Below are 17462 nucleotides of genomic sequence, written 5' to 3'. Positions count from 1 at the left end.
CCTGTTTTCTGAAATACTGAGTTAGGTTATTCAGACCAATGCTTATGGTAAAAACTTATTTTTAAAATGGGATAAAAGATAAATAAACATAGATTATATATATATATACACACATATATATATGTATATATATAATACATCTTAAAAGAATCAAAGAACTAACAGGATAGTCGGGAATTACTAGGCCTACAAAGAAGAGTAATAGAGACCCCAGAAGTATAAATAAAGACAGAAGCTTTCTTTCACTGTCAGAGTAGTTATCCACCCTCAAACTCTTGGATTTTCATGTCAGTGGCCTTCTGGAGAGAAGAGGAAAGAAGTCAAAGCCCAGAGACATCATGAAATAGGAAATCTAATAGGAGATTCATGCCATAATAATCTAGACTGCAAAGGGCTGCGCCCCCACATCAACTGGTCCCGGCACAGAAGTGCAGCCCAGGTAAGCTCTCCTGCATCTCCTTTATTTTCCAGGGAAGTTCCAGTCTTGAATTTGCTTTTATGTTGTCTTAAACAGGTAGTCTCTCCAAGCACCTGGCAGAATCAAATGTAAATTCTTTCTGGAAAAAAACAATTTCCTATTAGACCTCAGATAATTTATCCAATAAATTTTTCAAATCTAAGATTAAGTCAAAGATAACCAGATACATAAAGAATGTAGATGTCATAAGTGATATCCAGTGGAGACTATAGACTACAGAAACAGAGACTACAGACTACTAGTCTTTGCAAAGACTTCAAATCTTGGAATTATATAAATTTACTAAATTTAAAGTTTTGTTTATAAAATAACAACATCTGAAGAGAAAGAGAAACTACAAACAGATTTATAGGTCTATGGTTTAAAGTACAAAACAGATTTTTTTAAATGGATCAATGGAACTTTTAGAAATAAGAAATAAAATAACCAAATTTTAAACTCAGCAGGTGGGTCTAACAGCAGATTAGAGGCAGATGAAGAAAAAAATAAGTGAAGTGGAAAATAGAAAATAACTGTTCACAATGAAGGATGGAGTGACAACAAGATTACTGATACAGAAGAAAAAGTAAGAGACGTAAAGAATACTGCATGCATTTAATTGGAGTCTCAGAGGGTAAGGAGGAAAAGAATGAGGCAGAGGCAGTATTTGAAGAGACAATTAATTAAAATTTCAAAACTGATGGAAAACACTGTTCCACAGAGTCAAGAAGCCCAATGAATCCAAAGCAAGATAAATTTATACCACTAAATGCATACGTTAGAAAAGATGGCTGGGAAGATGGCAGCACAGGAGGACTCTGAATTCACCTTCTCCCACAGACACAACAAATTTACAACTGTCCTTGGAACAATTTACCCCTGAGAGAGTACCAGATACTGGATAAAAAGAACCACTACAGCAAGGGACAGTGCTGACTGAGGTGGAAAAGGCAGAAATACCCTCCTGGGGAGGGAAAAAGCCACATTCTACCCATGGTGCTTCATGGCCGGGAGCAATCTTAAGGTATGAAGCTTTCCCTGGAGAAGCAGGGCATCTGAGCAGGAGAGCTATGCCACAATAAGCAGCTTTTGAACTCAGCACAACCGAGACGAGTGTCATATCTGGCTTTTCTGGCTATTAACAACAACAGGGAATACCCCTAGAATGTAAGAGGGAAAAAAAGCCTGCTCTTAAAGGGCCCATGCATGAATTCATCCATATTGGAAAGCAACACAAAATCACCAGAAAGAAAGGTACACAGCTCTTTGGTGAAAAAAGACTCACTTGATAGGCTCTGGGTACATCTCAGGGAGGGAGAAGGCAGCTGGGACCACCTCCTCAGGGACTGAGACATTGGCAGCAGCCATTATTGTGATCTAGAACAGGCATGCTGACACAGATGCTAGCAGAGGCCATTGGAGTTCTTCCCCTGGCATGTTAGCACAGGGGTTTGTCCCACCCACTAGAGCACTGATTTAATCCAGCTCACCCAGAGCAGGCAGCCCGCCCTAGGGACAGGCCCCACCTACCAACAAGCCCTTAGGCAACTGGTGGGCCTGCATAGACAGGGTATGTGGGACCTCTCTGCAGTGCGGCAAGTAGATCCACTTTTGCAGGGCAGGGCATGCATGAGGGTTGGGCCTGCATTGGTGGAGTGTGTGGGGCCTCTGCAGCAGGTCGAGTGGGTCTGCTTCAGTGGGGCAGGGCATGCACACGGGGCAGGACTGCATGGATGGGGTGTGTGGGGCTGCTGGGTGGTGGGGTTTGTCAGCTGCAGCAGACCTTTGCTTCTCAAATGACCATACAGGGGATCTGCCCCACCTTCCAACACCTTAAACAATTGTATGCTGCCACACCTGGGGCCAGCCTCACCCAGCTGCACTACTGAGAGAGCTGACAACAGTCTTGCAGGCTGGAGGCCTACAGCAATTACAATCCCCTAAGCCTAGCAACCAGCCACACTGGGGACCTACTCACTTGACAGAAAAACTGCAGCAGGAACGTGCTATTAGACCTTGCAGCCAACCATCCTGGGCCCCTCCCTCCCAATAAAGTGACTGAAGGAACCATAGCAGCCACACACAGCTGAGCTTTACAATTAGCTGGCCAGAGGGACAACCTAGCTTCCCATGAACCTGCAGTAAGAGCAACCTTGCCACAACAGAAGGACACATGTAGCCCACACAAGGAACACTCCTGGAACATTTGGAACTGGTGTCAAGAAGGAAGCACATTGCTGGGCCTCATAAGGCATCTCCTACATAAGGCCACTTCTCCAAGATTGGGAGATGCAGCTTATCTACCTAAAACATAGATGTAAGCACAGAGAAATAGGCAAAATGAGGAAACAAAGGAATATGTTCCAAATAAGGGAACAGGACAAATTCTCAGCAAAAGAACTAAGCAAAACAGAGATAAATAACCTACCTGATAAAGAGTACAAACTAATAGTCATAAGGATGCTCACTGATATTGGGAGAAGAATGGATGAACTCAGTGAGAACTTCCAGAAAGAATTGGAAAATATAAAAAAGAACCAATCACAACTGAAGAATACAATAACGGAAATGAAAAATTCACTAGAGAGAATCAACAGCAGAGTAGATGACACAGAAGAATGGATCAGAAAGCTGGATGAAAGACTAGAGGAAATCACCCAAGCTGAACAGACAACAGAATTAAAAAGAACAAGGACAGTCTAAGGGACCTCTGGGACAACATCAAGTGCACTAACATCTGTATTATAGGTGTCCCAGAGAGAGAAGAGAGAAACAAAGGGACAGAGAATCTATTTGAAGAAACAGTAGCTGAAAACTTTCCTAACCTAAGGAAGGAAACAGACATCCAGGTACAGGAAGCACAGAGAACTCCAAACAAGACAAATCCAAAGAGGCCCACACCAAGAAACATTATAATTAAAATGTCAAGAATTAAAGACAAAGAGAGAATCCTAAAAGGTATAAGAGAAAGGCAACAGTTACATACAAAGGAAACCCCATAAGGCTATCAGCTGACTTCTCAGCAGAAACCTTACAGGCTAGAAGGGAGTGGCACAACATATTTAAAGTGCTGAAAGGAAAAAACCTACAGTCAAGAATACTATACCTGGCAAGGTTATCATTCAGAATGGAAGGAGAGATAACGAGTTTTCCAGACAAGCAAAAACTAAAGAAGTTTAGCATGAAAAAACCAGCCTTACAAGAATGCTAAAAGGACTTTTATTTTTTTGTTCCACTGAGGAAGATTTGCCCTGAGCTAACATCTACTGCCAATCTTCCTCTTTTTATATGTGAACCGCCACCACAGCATGGCCACTGACAAATGAGTGGTGTAGGTCTGTGTCCAGGAACCAAACCCCAGGCTGCTGAAGCAGAGCTGAACTTAACCTCTAAGCCACCAGGGCTGGCCATAAGAGGACTTTTAAGTAGAAAAGAAAAGACCACAAATAGGAATAAGAAAATTAAGAGAAAAGAACTCAAACATAATACTAAAGAAAGCCATCAAACCTCAAGGGAAGAGAGCAAGAGAAGAAGAAAGAAACAGAGAAAAACTACTAAAACATCCAGAAAAAAGTAACAAAATGGCAATAAGTACATTCTTATCAATAGCTATTTAAATGTCAATGGACTAAATGCTCCAATCAAAAGGCGTAGGGTGGACAATTGAATAAAAACACAAGACCCATAGATATGCTGCATACAAGAGACACACTTCAGACCTAAAGACACTCACAAACTGAAAGTGAAGGGATGGAAAAAGATACTCCACTCAAATGGTAATGAAAGGAAAGCTGGGGTAGTAATACTTATATCAGACAAAATAGACTTTAAAACAAAAACTATAACAAGAAACAAGGAAGGGCACTATGTAATGATAAAGGGAACAATCCGACAAGAGGATATAACACTTGTAAATATCTACACACCCGACATAGGAGCACCTAAATATATAAAGCAATTATTAACAGACATAAAAGGAGAAATAGACAGTAACACACTAATAGTAGGGGACTTTAATACTCCACTTACACTAATGGATAGATCATCCAAACAGAAAATCAATAAGGAAACATTGGCCTTAAATGACACATAAGACCAGATGGACTTAGTAGATACATACAGAACATTCCATCCCCAAACTGCAGAACGTGCATTCTTTTCAAATGCACATGGAAGATTCTCCAGGATAGATCACATACTAGGTCACCAACAAGTCTCAGTAAACTTAAGAAGGTTGAAATAATGCCAAGCATCTTTTCTGACCATAACGGTATGAAACTAGAAATCAATTACAAGAAGAAAATTGGAAAAGCCACAAATATGTGGAGATTAAACAAAATGCTACTGAACAAATATTAGGTAAACAAATAAATCAAAGGAAAAATCAAAGAATACCTGGAGACAAATGAAAATGAAAATATGATATGCCAAAATTCATGGGATATAGCAAAAGTGGTTCTAAGAGGGAAGTTTATAGCAGTACAGGCCTGCCTCAACAAACAAGAGAAATTTCAAATAAACAATCTAACAGTGCACCTAAAGGAGCTAGAAAAAGGAGAACAAACAGGGGCTGACCCAGTGTTGTGGCGGTTGAGTTCACACACTCCATTTCGATGGCCTGGGGTTCATGGGTTTGGATCCTGGGCACAGAACAATACACCACTCAACAAGCCACATACAAAGTAGAGGAAGATTGGCATGGATGTTAGCTTAGCAACAATCTTCCTCAAGCAGAAAGAGGAAGATTGGTAACACATGTTAGCTCAGGGCCAATCTTTCTCACCAAAGAAAAAGAACAAGAAGAACAAACAAACCCCAAAATCAGTAAAAGGACGGAAATAATAAAAGTCAGAGAAGAAATAAACAAAATAGAGACTTAAAAAAACATAGGAAAAAAATCAATGAAACTGAGTTGGTTCTTTGAAAGATAAACAAAATGGACAAACCCTTAGATTCACCAAGAAAAAAAGAGAGAAGTTTCAAATAAGTAAAATCAGAAATGAAAGAGGAGAAAATTACAACAGACACCTGAGAAATACAAAAGATTATAAGAAAATACTATGAAAAGCTATATGCCAAGAAATTGGATATTCTAGAAGAAATGGATAAATTCTTAGAATCATCCAACCTTCAAGAAGAATCTAGAATCAAGAAGAATCTAGAGTCAAGAAGAAATAGAGAATTTGAATAGACAAATCACCAGTAAGGAGATCAAAACAGTAGTCAAAAACCTCCCAAAAGATAAAAGTCCAGGGCCAGATGGCTTCCCTGGTGAATTCTACCAAACATGCAAAGAAAACTTAATACCTATCCTTCTCAAACTTTTCCAAAAAATTGAAGAGGAGGGGAAGTTTTCTACCTCATTCTGTGAAGCCAACACCACCCTGATACCAAAACCAGACAAAGACAACACAAAAAAAGAAAATTACAGGCCAATATCACTGATGAACATCAGTGCAAAAATCCTCAACAAAATCCTAGCAAATTGAATGCAACAATATATTAAAAAGATCATACACCATAATCAAGTGGGATTCATTCCAGGGATGCAGGGACAGTTCAACATCTACAAATCAATCAACATGATACACTACTTTAACAAAATGAAGAAGAAAAATCACATGATCATCTCAATAGATGCAGAGAAAGCATTTGACAAGATACAACATCCATTTATGATAAAAACTCTGTATAGAAGGAAAGTACCTCAACATAATAAAGGTCATATATGACAAACCTTCAGCTAATATCATTCTCAATGGAGAAAAACTGAAAGCTGTCCCTCTAAGAACAGGAACCAGACAAGAATGCCCACTGTCACCACTCTGATTTAATATAGTATTGGAAGTCCTAGACAGAGCAATCAGGCAAGAAAATGAAATAAAAGGGATCCAAACTGGAAAGGAAGAAGAAAAACTGTCATTATTTGCAGGTGATGTGATTTTATATATAGAAAACCCTAAAGAATCCACCAAAAAACTATTAGAAATAATAAATGAATACAGTAAATTTGCAGAATACAAAATCAACATACAAAAATCAGTTGTGTTTCTATACACTCACAATGATGTAGCAGAAAGAGAAGTTAAGAATACAATCCCATTTATAATTGCAACAAAAAAGAATAAAATACCTAGGGATAAATTTAACCAAAGGGGTGAAAGACCTGTACACTAAAAACTACAAAACATTGTTCAAAGAAATTGAAGACACAAAGAAACGGAAACATACTCTGTGCTCTTAGATTGGAAGAATTACCATGGTTAAAGTGTCCATACTTCCTAAAGCTATCAACAGATTCAATGCAATCCCCATCAAAGTTCCAATGACGTTTCTCACAGAAATAGAACAAAGAATCCTGAAATTTACATGGAACAACAAAAGACCCTGAATAGCAAAAGGAATCCTGAGAAAGAAGAACAAAGCTAGAGGTATCACATTCCTTGATTTCAAAATATACTACAAAGCTCTAGTAATCAAAACAGCATGATACTGGCACAAAAACAGACACACAGATGAATGGAACAGAATCAAGAGGCCAGAAATAAACCCATACATCTGTGGACAGCTCATTTTCAACAAGGGAGCCAAGAACATACAATGGAGAAAGAAAGGTCTCTTCAATAAATGGTGTTGGGAAAACTGGACAGCCACATGCAAAAGAATGAAAGTAAACCATTGTCTTATACCATACACAAAAAATTAAGTCAAAATGGATTAAAGACTTGAATGTAAGACCTGAAACCATAAAACTTCTGGAAGAAAACATAGGCAGTATACTCTTCAACATCAGTCTTAGCAGTATATTTTCAAACAGCATGTCTGACCAGGCAGGGGAAATAGAAAAAACAAGCAAATGGGACTACATCAAACTAAAAAGCTTCTGCACAGCAATGGAAACCATCAACAAAATGAGAAGACAACCTAGCAATTGGGAGAAGATATTTGCAAACCATATATCCGATAAGGGGTTAATATCCAAGATACATAAGGAACTCATACATCTCAACAACAAAAAAACAAATAACCCAATTAAAAAATGGGCAAAAGATCTCAACAGACATTTTTCCAAATAATAAATATAGATGGCCAATAGGCACATGAAAAGATGTTCAACATCACTAATTATTAGGGAAATGCAAATCAAAACTACAAGGAAATATAACCTGTCAGAATGGCTATAATTAATAAGACAAGAAATGACGAGTGTTGAAGAAGGTGTGGAGAGAAGGGAACCCTCATACACTGCTGGTGGGAATGCCAACTGGTGCAGCCACTGTGGAAAACAGTATGGAGATTCCTCAAAAAGTTAAGAATAGAAATACCATATGATCCAGCTACTCCACTGCTGAGTATTTATCCAAAGAACATGAAAACACGAATGCATAAAGATATATGCACCCCTATCTTCACTGCAGCATTATTCATGATAGCCAAGACTTGGAAACCACCCAAGTGCCCATCAGTAGGTGGATGGATAAAGAAGATGTGGTATATATATGTAATGGAATACTACTCAGCTATAAAAAGAGATGAAATATTGTCATTTACAACAACATGGATGGGCCCTGAGGGTATTATGCTAAGTGAAATAGTCAGAGGAAGAAAGTCAAATACCATCTGATCTCACTCATAAATAGAAGCTAAAAACAACAACGACAAACAAACACATAGATACAGAGATTAGATTGGTGGTTACTAGAGGAAAAGGGAGGAAGGAAGAGGGCGAAAGGGTGACTGGGCGCATGTGTATGGTGATGGGTGGTGATTTGTCTTTGGGTGGTAAATATGATGTAGTCTACAAAGAAATTGAAATACAATGATGTACACCTGAAATTTATATGATGTTATAAACCAAATTTACTTCATTAAAAAAATAAAATAAAAGAGAAAAAGTCTCAAATCAAAAGACTAAGCTTTTGGGTCAGCCCAGTGGCATAGTGGTTAAGTTTGAGCACTCCACTTAGGCATCTTGGTGCGGTTTCGGATCCTGTGTGTGGACCTATACACTGCTCATCAAGCCATGCTGTGGTGGCATCCCACATACAACAAAAACTAGAAGAAGATGGGCACAGATGTTAGCTCAGGGACAATCTTCCTCAAGCAAAAAAAGGAATATTGGCAACAGATATTAGCTCAGGGACAATCTTCCTCATGCAAAGGAATAGTCTAAGCTTTTACCTCAATAATCTAAAAAAGAAGAGTAAAATGAAACAAAAGCAAGTAGAAGGAAATAGTAAAATTTAGAATAGAAACCAATGAAGCTGGAAACAGAAAAACAATAGAGAAAATCAATGAAACAAAAACTTGGTTCTTTGAAAAGATCAATAAAATCGGCAAAACTCCTGCAAGATAGACAAAGAAAAAAGAAGACATAAATTACCAATATTAAGAATGAAACAAAGGCTATCAGCACAGATGCTGCAGACATCTAAAGGATAATAAGGGAATACTACCAACAACTATACACACATCAATTTGACAATTTAGATGAAATGAACCAATTTCTCAAAAAACACAAACTACCACAACTCAAGCAACATGAAATAGATAATTTGAATAACACTATATCTATTAAGGAAATTGAATTTGTAAATTAAAAACAAACCTCTCCCTAAAAGAAATCTCTAGGCCAAAAGGATGTCGCAGAAAATTTTATGAAACATTTAAAGGAGAATTAACACCAATTCTACACAATCTCGTCCAGAAAATAGAAGAGGGAGGAATATCTCTCAATTCATTTTCTGAAGCTAGTATTACCCTGATACCAAAACCAGGCAAAAATAACACAAAAAAAGAAAACTATGGACCAATATCCCTCATGAATATAATTGTAAAAGTCTTTGACAAAATACTGGCAAATAGAATCTAGCAATATATAAAAAGAATTATACACTATGACCAATTATACACTATGAGTAGGATTTATTCTGGGAATGCAAAGATGATTCATCATTCCACAACTAATTAATGTGGGTCTATCATATTAATAGACTAAAGAAGAAAAAGTATGAGATCATATCAATTACTACAGAAAAAGGATTTAACAAAATTTAATACCCAATCATGATTAAAAAATAAAACTCTCAAAAAAATGGGAACAGAGGGAACTTCCTCAACTTGATAAAACATCTACAGAGAACTTACAGCTAACATTATACTTAATGGTGAAAAACTGAATTCTTTCCCCATAAAACTGGGAGCAAAGTAAGAATGTTTGTTCCCATCACTCTTATTTAACTTGAACATAACGCTAGAAATTCTAGCCAGTGCAATAAATCAAGAAAATGAAATAAAATGCATAGAGGTAAAAAAGGAAGAAATAAACTCTCTATTTGCAGATGCTGTCATTCTGTAGAAAATATCAAGGCATCTACAAAAAACTCGTAGAACTTATAAGTGAGTTCAGCAAGGTCACAAGATACAAGATCAGCATACAAAAATCACTTGTATTTCTATATGTTGGCAACGAACACATGGACACATGGAGAAAAGACAAAGCGGAATGTTTCATACTGAGAAAGAGAACAAACCAACAAAAGATATAAGATATGAACTAGGATACACTTGTTTTGGTCAAGATAGGCTAGTCTATGTTGAATAACAAACAACTCTAAAATTTCAGTGGCTCAACACAAGTTCATTTTTCATTCACATTACATGTCCAGCATAAGTTCATGAGGATCTCTGCTCCAATAACCACTCAGAGACTCCAGGTGATGGAGGCTCACCATCTTGTAGCTCCACTTTCTGAACCATGTTGCATCTTCAGTCAGATAAAGAAGAACTGCCGGGGGGAATCACATACCAGCTCTAAAATGCTTCATCCCAGAAGTGACACATAGCACTTGATTCATAGCCCATTAATTGGAACTTGTAACAAAAACTTACCTAATTGCAAGGAGGCCAGGAAAGTGTAGGCGAATGGATATTTGGTTAGCTAGAAATGTTTATGCCACAACCCTACAACATAGCCCACAAGGGAAAATTTATGAAGGATTTCAAAGAAAAAATAAAACTCCACTAACATAGTGGAAGATTTCACTACACTTTTCTCAGTGACCAAGCTAAATATAATTTTATGCCTGAAATTCCTCCATTAGAGAATCACTCATTTGAGTCTTGGAACCCGAGATTTCTAGTAATTTCCTATTAAAATCCATTTGATCACCTGAAGTGGAAGAAGGGAAGGGGTAGATATGGTTAGCAGATCTTTTTCAATCTGAAAGCAAGCCCTGTGGGACTAGGTCATAGGATGGGGAGGTGTAGCTGACAGATCGAGTACTAGGAAAGGGAACAGCAACAGACAGGGACAGAGCACAGAAAGGAGGAGAAGCACATTTTGTAATTTTTGCCAAAGTCACCCAGCAGGAGATGGAGGGAAGATGAAAAAGCAAACAGAGACGTTTGGAGCAGAAGCATTAAGTCACATGATTAAGGCCTAGGTTTACTTTATATAACTACCACAAGCAGTTGTAACCTTGGCAACCACGGTCAACAAGAATCATCGCTCTATGAGCACCTTAGTTTAGCTGGGTGGTTGTGAAGGAGTGACTTGCTAGGGAAGTGGGGGCTCCCCATCATGTTTACTTTTTGCTGGAATGGGAACAGAAAGCTCACATATAATTAAAACCACTAACATTTATTTAATTATAGAAATATATAATTATACCAAATACTGCAGCAGATACTAGAATAAATCATCTCTTGAGTGCCCTGCCTCACAGCTCACATACAACTTTTGTTTTCCTTGTCTCCCCTGATCCTCATAACAACCTACCAGGGAGATTGGCGAGACATGTTTGTTTGCTTGTTTATCTACTTATGTATACAGCATGTGTTGTTCCAGAAAGGACTTAAGAGCATTTAAAGAGACTCATAAACTACAACAAGAGATCAGAAAATAGGTGGAAAAGGGATGTGACATGTTGCTCAATAAGAGAAGCAAATTACACAACACGCTAACCCAATTTATCCACACACACCTTAAAATCTCAACAATGTTATCGAGATTAGTCACATTGTAGGTGGTTTTCATAGTTTCTCTATGATTTTTATTGCCTCACTTTCAATAAATAAATGATTTATTTTGTAATGAAAGAAAAATGTCGTAATTAATGAAGCAAAGATATAAATGAAAAGAAGAAAAATAAGGATGGAAAAAAATACTCTTTCATAGTTTTTCCAAAGATGAAAAATGGAGCTAGGCATGCAACTCAAATTTAAAAGTGTATCTAAAACATGCATACAGTTGCTGGGGAGATGCAAATTAGGTTTTAATGTATAAAGAAAGGAAAACCTGGTCAGTCATGCAGTTCACATTGTCCATACATAAATCCTAACCGATTGCTCAGAAGTACACCTGTTTTCAATATATAGGAAAAATCAGAAATATCTCTCAGGAAATATTAACAATATCCTTGCAAAGGAAAGAGAGACTCAGATGCAGTAACTTGCCCAAGGTGAAGCAGGTTCTAAGTGTCAACCTGTCTCCACATGTGGCAGCGTCCCTTCCCTGCCCTTGCTGTCCAGGAATGGATGGCATTGAATTTCCTCTGCTTTCAAATGACAGCATTGACAATCCAGACAAGCATAAAAGGAAGACAAGGAAGGCAAAGTTCCCTGGGGCTCCATAAACCGATTGCAATCCCTAATTAGCTGATTTGATCGTAATGCACAGCAAAGCCTTTCTTGAACATTTGGAGGATGAGGAAGATGCCCCCATAAAGCTACCTGTTAGCCCCCATTTAAAACCTCCTCTAATGATTGACCACACCGTTCATCTGCTCTTTGCTGGCAGTTTAAGAAGACTGCATCCCAAAACACAGTGGTAGAAGGACTACAGTTTTTTAGTAGAAGTAACTGCTTCTAACCTGTTGTCACTCTTTGGTATACACGGGGATGCTTTAAAATCAAAAAATTAAAATGCTGGCCGTTCCATGAACCTATCTTGACTTTTGAGCAGAGTGTATTTTCCAAAGATGGCCGGAACAATATATATCCTATCCCACAGTTCTATTTACAAGGTGATATTTGCCACTCCAGAACTTCTGGAATTGCTTCAACTGATCAAATGCATTGGAAGTGATGTTAATATGACTTCTGAAACTAGGTCATAAAAGACAATATAGCCTCTTCTGGGCTTTCTATTTGGGGACATGCTGGTTGGAAGCCCTGAGTCAATGAGTGTGAAGGCAAGCTATCCTGAGGCCCTCACGTGGAGGGACTGGATAGAGAGAGAGGGGGATGCCCGGGGAGCCCCAGCTGATCCACCCCCGGATGTTCTCTCTCCCCAGCCTAGGCACCAGACATCTAAGTGAGCGAGATTTCAGATGACTTCAGCTCCCATTCTTCAAGCTGCCCAGCAGAGATGAGCTATTCTTGCCAAACCTTTGCAGATTTGTAAGCAAACTAAATGTTATTAACGTAAGTCACTAAGTTTGGGTATAGTTTGTTATACAGCAGTTGATGACTAATACAATCTTGTATTTACTTAAAGGATTAACTTTTGGAAGCAGAGAGACAATAGGTGGAGAACAGGAGTAAGGGACGGAATTCAGAATAGGTGCTTGGTGTGTGAATAAATTATGATGGATTAGAAACTGACATATTTGATGAGTGACTTAAATTTGGTAAATCTTGTGGCAGACCCTACTGGAGTTACCATGACGAGGGAGAGCAGAGGACAATATCTGAAGCCTGAGATTGTTTGTTGGCCCAAAAGTTTGGGCAGGGTCACCAGCTCTAGGGCTGGAGACATGCAAGCAAAACTGCTGGTGTCTCCAATGGACGTGCCAAGCTCCTTTCATAGTCACTGTCACAACAGTGGCTTCATCCTTTGCAGTCCATGTCCCTGGTTCAGTTCATACCATACTTATTACTGTTTCCTGCTTTGTGAAGACGGAAATTTGCACCTCTCTCCCAGATTTCTCTGCCTCTTACCTGGATTCAACTACTCACTCCATTCAACACCTGATTTTATTCTGAACTATGTTCATATTCTTCCCGTCTGTTTAGACCACAATTCTTATTGATAGTTAATTGATATGACTGGATTCTATGTATCTCTTAACCTGTGCTAAACTCATGTTAATAACACAGACCAAATTTACTTAATTCTTTTCATATTTGAGGCATCTGGGTTGTTTCAAATTTTGCACTATTTTATAAAGGAGCATGTGATGAACATCCTTGAATATAAATCCTTCTATCCTTTTCTAACTTTTCTCTTTTTTTGGTAAGGAAGATTGTTCCTGAGCTAACATCTGTGCCAATCCTCCTCTATTTTGTATATGGGATGCTTTCTCAGCATGGCTTGATGAGCAGTGTGTAGGTCTGCACCTGGGATCTGAAGTGGCAAACCCCGGGCCACTGAAGCACGCAACCTTAACCACTACGCCACTGGGCTGACCCCCTAGCTTTTCCTTAGACAAATTTGCTAGAATTGGAATTACTGGATAAAAACGTGAATACTGTGACTATATATCTCATATGAGATATCTCATCTCTCAAATGACTCTAACAATATTCACTCCCATGCCCATGATAACACCTCGGTCTCTTTGCCACTGTTCCAGCCTCACCCTGGGAAATCAAATCTCTCACAGAGACCTCTTAGGACTAATAAAACTCAGTCTGCCTGGAGCTTCTTGGGCAAAATGTGATATCAAGAACTTTTTAAAGAAATAACCCAGAAATTTGAAATGTATGAAGGATAAGACAAGCAAGTCACAGAAGAAAAAAATGCTAAAGACTAATGATGAAAATATGCTCAGTCTCATAAATAATGATGGGAATGCAAATCGAAACAATGGTGTATAATTTTTTGTCTACTGTCTTGGCAAAGTCTTAAGATTGATAATGTCTCGTTATCAATGTTAATGAGGATGTGAGGAAACACCTTGACAGAAATCATTAAATAAGTTAAAATTATTATTTTAATAAATGTATTATTTATTATTAATAGCCATGTATTAAATATTTATTTGTTAAAAGTAAAATTAGTTGTTGGGGCTGGCCCAGTGACACGGCAGTTAACTTCGCATGTTCCACTTTGGCAGCCCAGGATTCACTGATTCAGATCCTGGGTGCAGACCTACACACTGCTTGGCAAGCCATGCTGTTGCAGGCATCCCACATATAAAGTAGAGGATGATGGGCATGGATGTTAGCTCAGGGCCAGTCTTCCTCTCCAAAAAGAGGAGAATTGGTGGCAGATGTTAGCTCAGGGCTAATCTTCCTCAAAAAAAAAGAAAGAAAATTAGTTGAAATTTCAGATTCTCTGGAGGATCCTTCTCTGGAGGAGAATCTGAAATTATCAAAGATTTAAATAAATACCCTTGACCTAGCAATTCTACTTCTGGAAATTTATTCTAAGAAGATAACTAGGCAAGTGTGCAAAAATGTGTTTGTAAAGATGTTCATTACAGCATTACTTATCATTGTAAAAGTTGGAAGCAATCTAGAGTCCAACAATAGTGGCTTTGTTAATTTAATTATGCTGTACACATATAAAGGTATAGTAAGGTTCTAAGGACTGCTTTTTAAGAATGATATGGCTTGAAAATATGCTCTCTACACCACATATTGAATGAAAAAGCAATTATAGAACAAAATCCTTCCTTCCTTCCTTCCTTTCCGTCTTTCTTTCCCATCCGTCTTCCTCTCTCTCTCTTTCTTTCTTTCATCATTTCTTTCTGAACTACATACCGTGAAAGTATATACATCAAACCTATTAGTGGTTATCTCTGGGAGAAGATATTGTGCTAGAGATTTCTATACACTTATGAGTTGCTGATTTTTTTTTACAATGAACTTGCATACTTTCATAATCAACAAATACATCTAAGATATTTCCACTTGTTAAACAAAGCATTCCTTATTGATATACTCATTAAACAAATTGTTGTTGAAGACATGCCTTCTGCCGGGCTCTCTCCTGGACAATGAAGGACAAGATGAATAAAAATTTCCCAGAATCTAGGAGGAAAAACAGAGAATTGTGACCTTGCTAAATTTGCACATACACTGGTAAATGATGCTTGTAAATGAAATATATAATCCACTTGGAACTCGATGGATTTCTGAGATCCTCCACCAGCTGAGGTCTTTATAAACATAATCTGCTATTCTTGCATAGGCTTGGGTAAGTAAGAGGTTGAGAGTAGAGAAAAGAGGAGAAAAAGATCATCTCTTCTGGTTAGGTCATCCTTTCTGGTGCTCAGGGACCCTGGCACCCATGTCTCTGGCCTTAGACCAGGACAAGTACACTTTTACAGAATTTGACAGTCTCTCAGGCTAAAGGGGAGGTGCTTAGAGGCAGGTGTGATGACTTTGAAGTGGGAAGCAATTTCTTTCTCCTGGAAGATTTGTTATTTACTGGACACAGTTAAGTCAATTTCACATGAGTATAAACTTTTTTTTTACAAGCTTTCTTCCTTTCCACAAACTCTGTGCAACTGACACATGGATTTTCTCATATACACGTCAAAGCACAGAATCACAAACTGTTTACTAGAAGAAGAAAACTGAAGTTTTCCAGAACTTGCCTGCAGAGAATCTTCAAGATGCAACCAAGCCAAGACTGTCCATCCTCCCGAGACATTAGGGAATGTCGGCTACCTGAAACGGTGACATGGGAGAAGTTGGCCGGATGGAGGAGGGCAGCCACAATGCTCAGGTGGGCCTGGCTTCCAGACTTCGAAAGCACGAGATCTCGTTTTTAAATGCAGGTGACGTCTCTCGGTTAGCCTCTCATCCATTGGGCACTGATGCCTTTTCAGCAATTTCCCCCAATTTTAGAAGGCGATGCTACACCCTGGGAGAACTTTGTTTTGACCACTTGGCTTTCTGGCCTCAGGAGGGCCTACTTTCTTCTGGAAACTTAATTGTTGCCATGTTGCCAATTGCTATAATTTCTTAGCCCCATCCAGCTTTGCTGGGGTTCAAACAAATGTGCTGCTTATTGCAGATTCTCTCTGAGCTCAGCCTGACATGCTGAAGAACTCACAAAATCCTAGAAGAAGCCCAAAAGGTAAGTGTACCCAGAAGAGTATCTCAGAGAAGCCTTCCTTCCTTATGTAAATCCTGACATGAATTCGCTACACGTGGCCTCACCCTCAAGTACTAGACCTTGCTCAGACATGTATCAAAATGCAATAGATTCATGCTCAACTGTGAGGATGGAGGACCCTGTGCGTCCCCCGGACCAACCAGCCAGGTGCTGAGTGAGCCATGTTCCAGGCCCCAGGACTGAGGATGAACAGCCATCACTAGCAGGTTCTACACTGACTGAAACTTTGCCATTAATCCATTGATCCAACTCATACCTATTTGGTGTTCACTGTGCCTAAAATACTGAATATAAAAGAAGAAAAAAAAATCAACACTTCTTGGAATTTGACCCACGTGAAGACAGGTAAGATTGGTATGCAAATCCTTCCAGAACAGTTCAAAAAAGAGAGTGGTAAGTTCTACAACGGACTTAGTTTTAAAATGCTAAGATTTGCTAAAGGAAAAGCAAGTCATGGCACCCTGATGTTTCCTTGATTAATCATGACTCTTAGTTTTGTTTGTTTCTTTGCATGTTGGTTTGTTTCTGTGCATCCTCCCCTCCATGGATGCATGAGGCAACTGCTCTATTCACTGATCTATCCTTATATAGAACACATAAATTTGCTCATTGAAAGGAAAAAAGAAAAAGAGGGAGGGAATAAGGAGACAACGAAAGCAAGAATAGAGGGGAGGAAAGCAGCACACAGAGCAGATAAAAGCTTTGTAACTACAGACTGCCAGAATTAACCCCCAAATCTGTTAACTATAGCTGTGTGGCCTCAGACAAGTTACTCAACCTCTCTGTGCCTTTGTCTCTTCATGCTGAAAATGGGGGAAATAATAATGCCTACTTCATTGAGTTGAACAAAGACAATTGAGTTAACATTGTGGCTTTACAACAGTGTCTGGACAGAATAAGTACTGAATAAACATTCTTTAAATTTTCAAAATC

Source organism: Equus quagga, chromosome 3 (genome assembly GCF_021613505.1).
Source record: "Equus quagga isolate Etosha38 chromosome 3, UCLA_HA_Equagga_1.0, whole genome shotgun sequence".
Lineage (NCBI taxonomy): Eukaryota > Metazoa > Chordata > Mammalia > Perissodactyla > Equidae > Equus > Equus quagga.
This window is presented reverse-complemented; position numbering follows the sequence as displayed.